At 47.0% G+C, this 7,738-nt stretch overlaps 1 protein-coding gene across 3 annotated transcripts in view; it reads right to left on the bottom strand.

The window, feature by feature from the left end:
• The window catches only part of TMTC4 (transmembrane O-mannosyltransferase targeting cadherins 4), a 201,279-nt gene extending 194,438 nt beyond the window's left edge, over positions 1–6,841 (bottom strand). The window contains exon 1 of one of the 3 annotated variants that reach the window (XM_063953238.1): positions 6,640–6,841. The gene's annotated coding sequence lies outside the window, so the exon portion shown is untranslated. Of the gene's footprint in view, positions 1–6,367 lie in introns of all 3 variants that reach the window. The other 2 variants (XM_063953237.1, XM_063953236.1) reach the window with 2 other exon arrangements.
• Positions 6,842–7,738: the final 897 nt, after the last annotated feature.

Genomic DNA, 7,738 nt, shown 5'->3' on the forward strand with positions numbered 1-7,738 from the left:
GAGCCCACTTCCTTGTGGAATGGGCTTTTACTGATTTTGGCTGTGGCAAGCCTGCCACAGAATGTGCAAGCTGAATTGTACTACAAATCCAGCGAGCAATCGTCTGCTTAGAAGCAGGAGCACCCATCTTGTTGGGTGCATACAGGCTAAACAGCGAGTCAGATTTTCTGACTCCAGTCGTCCTGGAAACATATATTTTCAGGGCCCTGACAACGTCAAGTAACTTGGAGTCCTCCAAGTCCCTAGTAGCCGCAGGTACCACAATAGGTTGGTTCATGTGAAGAACAGAAAACACCTTAAGGAGAAATTGAGGACGAGTCCTCAATTCTGCCCTGTCAGAAATGAAAAATTAAGTAAGGGCTTTTATATGATAAAGCCGCCCATTCTGACACACGCCTGGCTGAAGCCAGGGCTAATAGAATCTTCACCTTCCATGTGAAATATTTTAAGTCCACAGTGGTGAGTGGATCAAACCAATGTGACTTTAGGAAACTCAAAACAACATTGAGATCCCAAGGTGCCACTGGGGGCACAAAAGGAGGCTGTATATGCAGTACCCCTTTTACAAACGTCTGAACTTCAGGCACTGAAGCCAGTTCTTTCTGGAATAAATTCGACAGGGTCGAAATTTGAACCTTAATGGACCCTAATTTTAGGCCCATAGACAGTCCTGTTTTCAGGAAATGTAGGAAACGACCCAGTTGGAATTCCTCTGTAGGGACCTTCTTGGCCTCACATCACGCAACATATTTTCGCCAAATGCGGTGAAAATGTTTTGCGGTTACATCCTTCCTGGCTTCGACCAGGGTAGGGATGACTTCATCTGGAATGCCCTTTCAGGATCCGGCGTTCAACTGCCATGCCGTCAAACGCAGCCGCGGTAAGTCTTGGAACAGACAAGGCCCCTGCTGGAGCAGGTCCTTTCTTAAAGGTAGAGGCCACGGTTCTTCCGTGAGCATCTCTTGAAGTTCCGGGTACCAAGTCCTTCTTGACCCATCCGGAACCACGAGTATCGTTCTTACTCATCTCCTTCTTATGATTCTCAGTACTTTTGGTATGAGATGCATAGGAGGGAACACATACCCTGACTGGTACACCCACAGTGTTACCAGAGCGTCCACCGCTATTGCCTGAGGGTCCCTTGACCTGGCGCAATATCTGTCTAGTTTTTTGTTCAGGCGGGACGCCATCATGTCCACCTTTGGTTTTTCCCAACGGTTTACAATCATGTGGAAGACTTCCCGCTGAAGTCCCCACTCTCCCGGGTGGAGGTTATGCCTGCTGAGGAAGTCTGCTTCCCAGTTTTCCACTCCCGGAATTAACACTGCTGAGAGTGTTATCACATGATTTTTCGCCCAGCGAAGAATCCTTGCAGTTTCTGCCATTTCCCTCCTGCTTCTTGTGCCGCCCTGTCTGTTTACGTGGGCGACTGCCGTGATGTTGTCCCACTGGATCAATACCGGCTGACCTTGAAGCAGAGGTCTTGCTAAGCTTAGAGCCTTGTAAATTGCCCTTAGCTCCAGTATATTTATGTGGAGAGAAGTCTCCAGACTTGATCACACTCCCTGGAAATTTTTTCCTTGTGTGACTGCTCCCCAGCCACTCAGGCTGGCATCCGTGGTCACAAGGACCCAGTCCTGAATGCCGAATCTGCGGCCCTTTCATAGATGAGCACTCTGCAGCCACCGCAGAAGAAACACCCTTGTCCTTGGAGACAGGGTTATCCGCTGATGCATCTGAAGATGCGATCCGGACCATTTTCCCAGCAGATTCCACTGAAAGGTTCTTGCGTGAAATCTACCGAATGGGATCGCTTTGTAAGAAACCACCATTTTCCACAGGACCCTTGTGCAATGATGCACTGATACTTTTCCTGGTTTTAGGAGGTTCCTGACTAGCTCGGATAACTCCCTGGCTTTCTTCTCCGGGAGAAAACATCCTTTTCTGGACTGTGTCCAGAATCATTCCTAGGAACATTAGATGTGTCGTCGGAAAAAGCTGCGATTTTGGAATATTTAGAATCCACTCGTGCTGTCGTAGAACTACTTGAGATAGTGCTACTCCGACCGCCAACTGTTCTCTGGACCTTGCCCTTATCAGGAAAGCGTCCATCTTTCTTTTAGGAAGAATCATCATTTCGGCCATTACCATGGTAAAGACCCGGGGTGCCGTGGACAATCCCAACGGCAGCGTCTGAACTGATAGTGACAGTTCTGTACCACGAACCTGAGATACCCTTGGTGAGAAGGGCAAAATTTGGACATGTAGGTAAGCGTCCCTGATATCCAGTGACACCATATCGTCCTGGTTCGCTATCACTGCTCTGAGTGACTCCATCTTGATTTGAACCCTTGTATGTAATTGTTCAAATCTTTTAGATCTCACCGAGCCGTTTGGCTTCAGTACCACAATATAGTGTGGAATAATACCCCTTCCCTTGTTGTAGGAGGGGTACTTTGATTATCACCTGCTGGGAATACAGCCTGTGAATTTTTTCCCAATACTGCCTCCCTGTCGGAGGGAGACGTTGGTAAAGCAGACTTCAGGAACTTGTGAGGGGAAGACGTCTCGAATTTCCAATGTACACCTGGTATACTACGTGTAGGATCCAGGAGTCCACTTGCGAGTGAGCCCACTGCGTGCTGAAACTTGAGATGACCCCCCACCGCACCTGAGTCCGCTTGTATGGCCCCAGCGTCATGCTGCGGACTTGGCAGAAGCTGTGGAGGACTTCTGTTCCTGGGAATGGGCTGCCTGCTGCAGTCTTCTTCCCTTTCCTCTAACCCTGGGCAGATATGACTGGACTTTTGCCCGCCTGCCTTTATGGGTACGAAAGGACTGAGACTGAAAAGACTGTGAGACGGTAACGCCACTTGTTTTTATAAGCGTGTGAGCGCCTTATCCACCCTAAGGTGTGTTTCCCAACTCGCCCTCACTTCTGGCGGGAAAGGGTATACCTCCAATAATTTTCTATCGGAGGAAACCCACGTATCATCACACACTTTAATTTATCTGATTCAGGAAAAACTACAAGTAGATTATTCCCACCCTACATAATACCCTTATTTGTGGTACTTGTAGTATCAGAAATATGTAACACCTCCTTCATTGCCCTTAACATGTAACGTGTGGCCCTAAAGGAAAATACGTTTGTTTCTTCACCGTCGACACTGAAGTCAGTGTCCGTGTCTGTGTCGACCAACTGAGGTAAATGGGCGTTTTTACAAGCCCCTGACGGTGTCTGAGACGCCTGGACAGGTACTAATTTGTTTGCCGGCCGTCTCATGTCGTCAACCGACCTTGCATCATGTTGACATTATCACGTAATTCCTAAATAAGCCATCCATTCCGGTGTCGACTCCCTAGAGAGTGACATCACCAATACAGGCAATTTGCTCCGCCTCCTCACCAACATCGTCCTCCTACATGTCGACACACACGTACCGACACACAGCACACACACAGGGAATGCTCTGATAGAGGACAGGACCCCACTAGCCCTTTGGGGAGACAGAGGGAGAGTTTGCCAGCACACACCAAAAACGCTATAATTATACAGGGACAACCCCTTATACAAGTGTTTTCCCTTATAGCATTTTCACATATGTAATCATATCGCCAAATAAGTGCCCCCCCTCTCTGTTTTAACCCTGTTTCTGTAGTGCAGTGCAGGGGAGAGCCTGGGAGCCTTCCTCACAGCAGAGCTGAGCAGGAAAATGGCGCCGTGTGCTGAGGAGAATAGGCCCCGCCCCCTAAAACGGCGGGCTCTTCTCCCGGAGTTTGTGAGATCTGGCAGGGGTTAAATACATCCATATATCCTCAAGGGCTATATGTGATGTATTTTAGCCATAAAAAAGGTATAATACATTGCTGCCCAGGGCGCCCCCCCCAGCGCCCTGCACCCTCAGTGACCGCTGGTATGAAGTGTGCTGACAACAATGGCGCACAGCTGCAGTGCTGTGCGCTACCTTATGAAGACTGAAAGTCTTCTGCCGCCTGTTTCTGGACCTCTTCAACTTCGGCATCTGCAAGGGGGGTCGGCGGCACGGCTCCGGGACGAACCCCAGGGTGAGACCTGTGTTCCGACTCCCTCTGGAGCTAATGGTGTCCAGTAGCCTAAGAAGCAAATCCATCCTGCACGCAGGTGAGTTTACTTCTCTCCCCTAAGTCCCTCGTAGCAGTGAGCCTGTTGCCAGCAGGACTCACTGAAAATAAAAAACCTAACTTAAACTTTTATTCTAAGCAGCTCAGGAGAGCCACCTAGATTGCACCCTTCTCGGCCGGGCACAAAAATCTAACTGAGGCTTGGAGGAGGGTCATAGGGGGAGGAGCCAGTGCACACCACCTGATCCTAAAGCTTTTATTATTGTGCCCTGTCTCCTGCGGAGCCGCTATATCCCCATGGTCCTGACAGAGTCCCCAGCATCCACTTAGGACGTTAGAGAAATATAAGGGGACAATACACAGAGCTTGCGCGGGACCTGTTTTTGGTTAGATCAACACAGAGGACTCGTGGACACTCGCTCAGGTTAGAGGAGAGGAGATTCCGCACAATACGGCGTAAAGGCTTTTTCACGGTAAGGACAATACGTGTTTGGAATTCCCTGCCCGAGGGAGTTGTAATGGCGGAATCTGTCAACACCTTTAAGAATGGGTTAGATAAATTCCTAATGGATAAGGATATCCAGGGGTATGGTGCATAGTCATGCATTATAGTTACTATAAATAGGGATAAAATGCAACGGCTGACAGCAGCATCAGTCAGAAATTTTAGTCAAATCATCATGCATAGGAGACCACAAATAGGTTGAACTCGATGGACAATTGTCTTTTTTCAACCTCAGATACTATGTTACTATGTATTATAACAAATAAAGGTTTGAAATATCTCACTTTGCATGTAATGAGTCTATATATTAGTTTCACCTTTTAAGTTGAATTACTGAAATAAATAAACTTTTGCACGATATTTGACTTTTCGGAGTTTCACCTGTACAACAAATATTTAGTCTGCATGCATTTATATGTTTCAAGGTAAAGGAAACTTGCACTCATACATTAAGTTTGTAGTGACTAGCCCCTTTCCCATAGCTGGCAGACTTGTGTGGTCTTTACCAGAGACCCCACTATCCTATGGCAAGGACACACAAGGCCTAAGCGCGCATGCATCTTAGTACTCCGAGCTGAACCTTGTATGCCGCCTATGTAATCCTATGGGCGCACATCCTAGTTGTGGATGTGAATAGGCTAAAGAAGTGTGGCTACATCCATATATCGTTTAGGAGCAATCTATTTGTCTTCTCATTGAACATATTTCCACTTTAAATATGTTCTCTCTCCTTTTAGAGACTGAATATGAAGCTTTATGTTCAGAAGATAGTTCACAGATAAATGTCAAAATTATACTAATACCGAATTAGGATATTTGCTATTGATGTTGGATATCAACCACTTCAGACTGAGAAGAGGCTGACTATGGGGGTCATTCCGAGTTGATCACTAGCTGCCGTTGTTCACAGCGCAGCGCTCAGGCTAAAAATCTGCATTTCTGCGCATTTCTCGTACGGGTACGAGCATCGTGGATTTGCACAGAGTGTAACAAACATTCCTGTCGCACGGCTGAACGCAGGAAGATTGACATGAAGTGGGCGTTTCTGGGTGGCAACTGACCGTTTTCAGGGAGTGCTTAGAAAAACGCAGGCGTGGCAGAAAAAACGCAGGCGTGGCTGGGCGGGTGTGTGACGTCAAAAGCCGACCCTCCATCGTTAGAATCAACGCACACGAAGAGTAACTACAGGGCTGGTCTTGTTTTGCACAAAAAGATTTTGCAGGCGCTCTGCTGCACAAGCGTTTGCACTTCTGCAAAGCGAAAATACACTCCCCGGTGGGCAGCGACAATGCGTTTGCATGGCTGCTAAAAACTGCTAGCGAGCGATCAACTCGGAATGACCCCCAAAAGTGTACTTCATTGACACTAGTGAAAGGAAATCTGACAGACTTGTGATCATGGAGAGATCTCTTCCTATCTCCATCTCGGATAAGCTTCCAATATTTCTACATATGTATATGTGTTATTAGTAACTTATTTTATTTGTATTTTTGTTTATATATAAACTAGCCTGTATTGCCGACGCAGTTGTCCTTTTAAAGTGGATAAATTAATTATATATCTCATCACACAAAACTGGACAGGTTGAAAGCAGAAGTCAAGTATCCTAAATAAAACATTGTGCCCATTGACTGGCGGCAGCTGCCACACACAAAGCAGGGTAACAGACATATGATATGTAAGTGAAAGTCACCTATCATGCACCTTGACTATTTATACATAGACAGCTTGGTGTAGGGTTACCATGCATTACCATACCTGCTGTAGACCTGTGGTCATCCTTAGTATACTAACATACTGTAGTAGCTGAGCTCCACTCATCTGTACAGGTCAGCTGCCACATAGTGCAGGTCCATCTGAGCTAAAAGAGGAAAGAACGGCGCAGACACTGCTGCATCTAGGAACACTGACATTTACCATCTATACATAGTGATGGGGCAGCAGTGCTCTGCAGCAGGCTTTATTTGGAAATAGGGGTATGTAGTTGCCCTCTGGGTACTGTGCCTGCTGGAAGCCGGAAAGTAACTCACTGGGCGCTGCTGCTATTGTTACTATGCTAGTGCTGCGGCGGCTGCCTTTGTTGTGTCCTCCTCCTCCTCCTGCTGCTGCTGCCTGGCCGGGGCAGCCGCTCCCGTACTGCTGCTGCTGCCATCACCGCGGTGGGAAGGGCTGCCCGTGACACACACACCTATCATACACTTTCCCCTGCCCGTAACATCACAATGCTGCCCATATGCTCTAAACAAGCGGCTCCCCTATTGGTTTATTGTTATTACACACTGATTGGACATTGTTATCTACCTTTCCATTGGTTGTTGCGAGTGTGTGCGCTTTGGTATTGTTTATCAACAGTGGTGATACTACAGTATATACAGTAGATAGAAATATATACTTGTATATAAATATACTCAGACACAAATACATATGTACATGTACCTAGAATATGTAAACATTCGTGCATTGGCTATAATACCATTGAGCTGAGTTGGAATGATGATGGAAAATGCACACCAAAGCGTGACGTGTAACCACCCAGAACAGATGTGTGTACGAGTGCTGGTGACATGGGTTACACACTAGACGCATGTGACATTCTCACTAGGATTTGGCTGGGAGCCGAATACTGAGTCTACTCTGTACTGTACACAGCTACAACTGGAGCAGTCACTGTGCTTACTGTGTATTATGTGTAACTGTAAGGCTGAAAGGGGTATAGAAATTCCCAGTTCTGCGCCTGTATATGTAAGCTGCTTCGACTTTAAAAAAAAAAAAAATAGCAATAAAGGTTATATCAAAGCGCTATGAGGGGGGGAAGGGGAAGATACCAGTATGTTTACAGCTCTTTTTTGAGTTAATAAGATGAGTGTCCGGAATTTGTATTTTCTAAACAGTATGTTTGGATTCCATATATATGCCTTCTGGGGTGTCCTCAGCAGGTAGTTATAAGCTAGCTTTCCCTGTCTCTACCTTGCTGTATGGTGACTTCTGGCTCCCGTGGCTGGTTTCCAAGCTCCTGCTTCACTGTATGCACGGCCGAATTGCGGGTGCGGAGCACATCCGGACGCGGCAATGTCGTGACCGGAAGTACGACATTGCCGCGACCGGAAGTGCTCCGCACCCGCAATTCGG

Source organism: Pseudophryne corroboree, chromosome 2 (assembly GCF_028390025.1).
Source record: "Pseudophryne corroboree isolate aPseCor3 chromosome 2, aPseCor3.hap2, whole genome shotgun sequence".
Taxonomy (NCBI): domain Eukaryota; kingdom Metazoa; phylum Chordata; class Amphibia; order Anura; family Myobatrachidae; genus Pseudophryne; species Pseudophryne corroboree.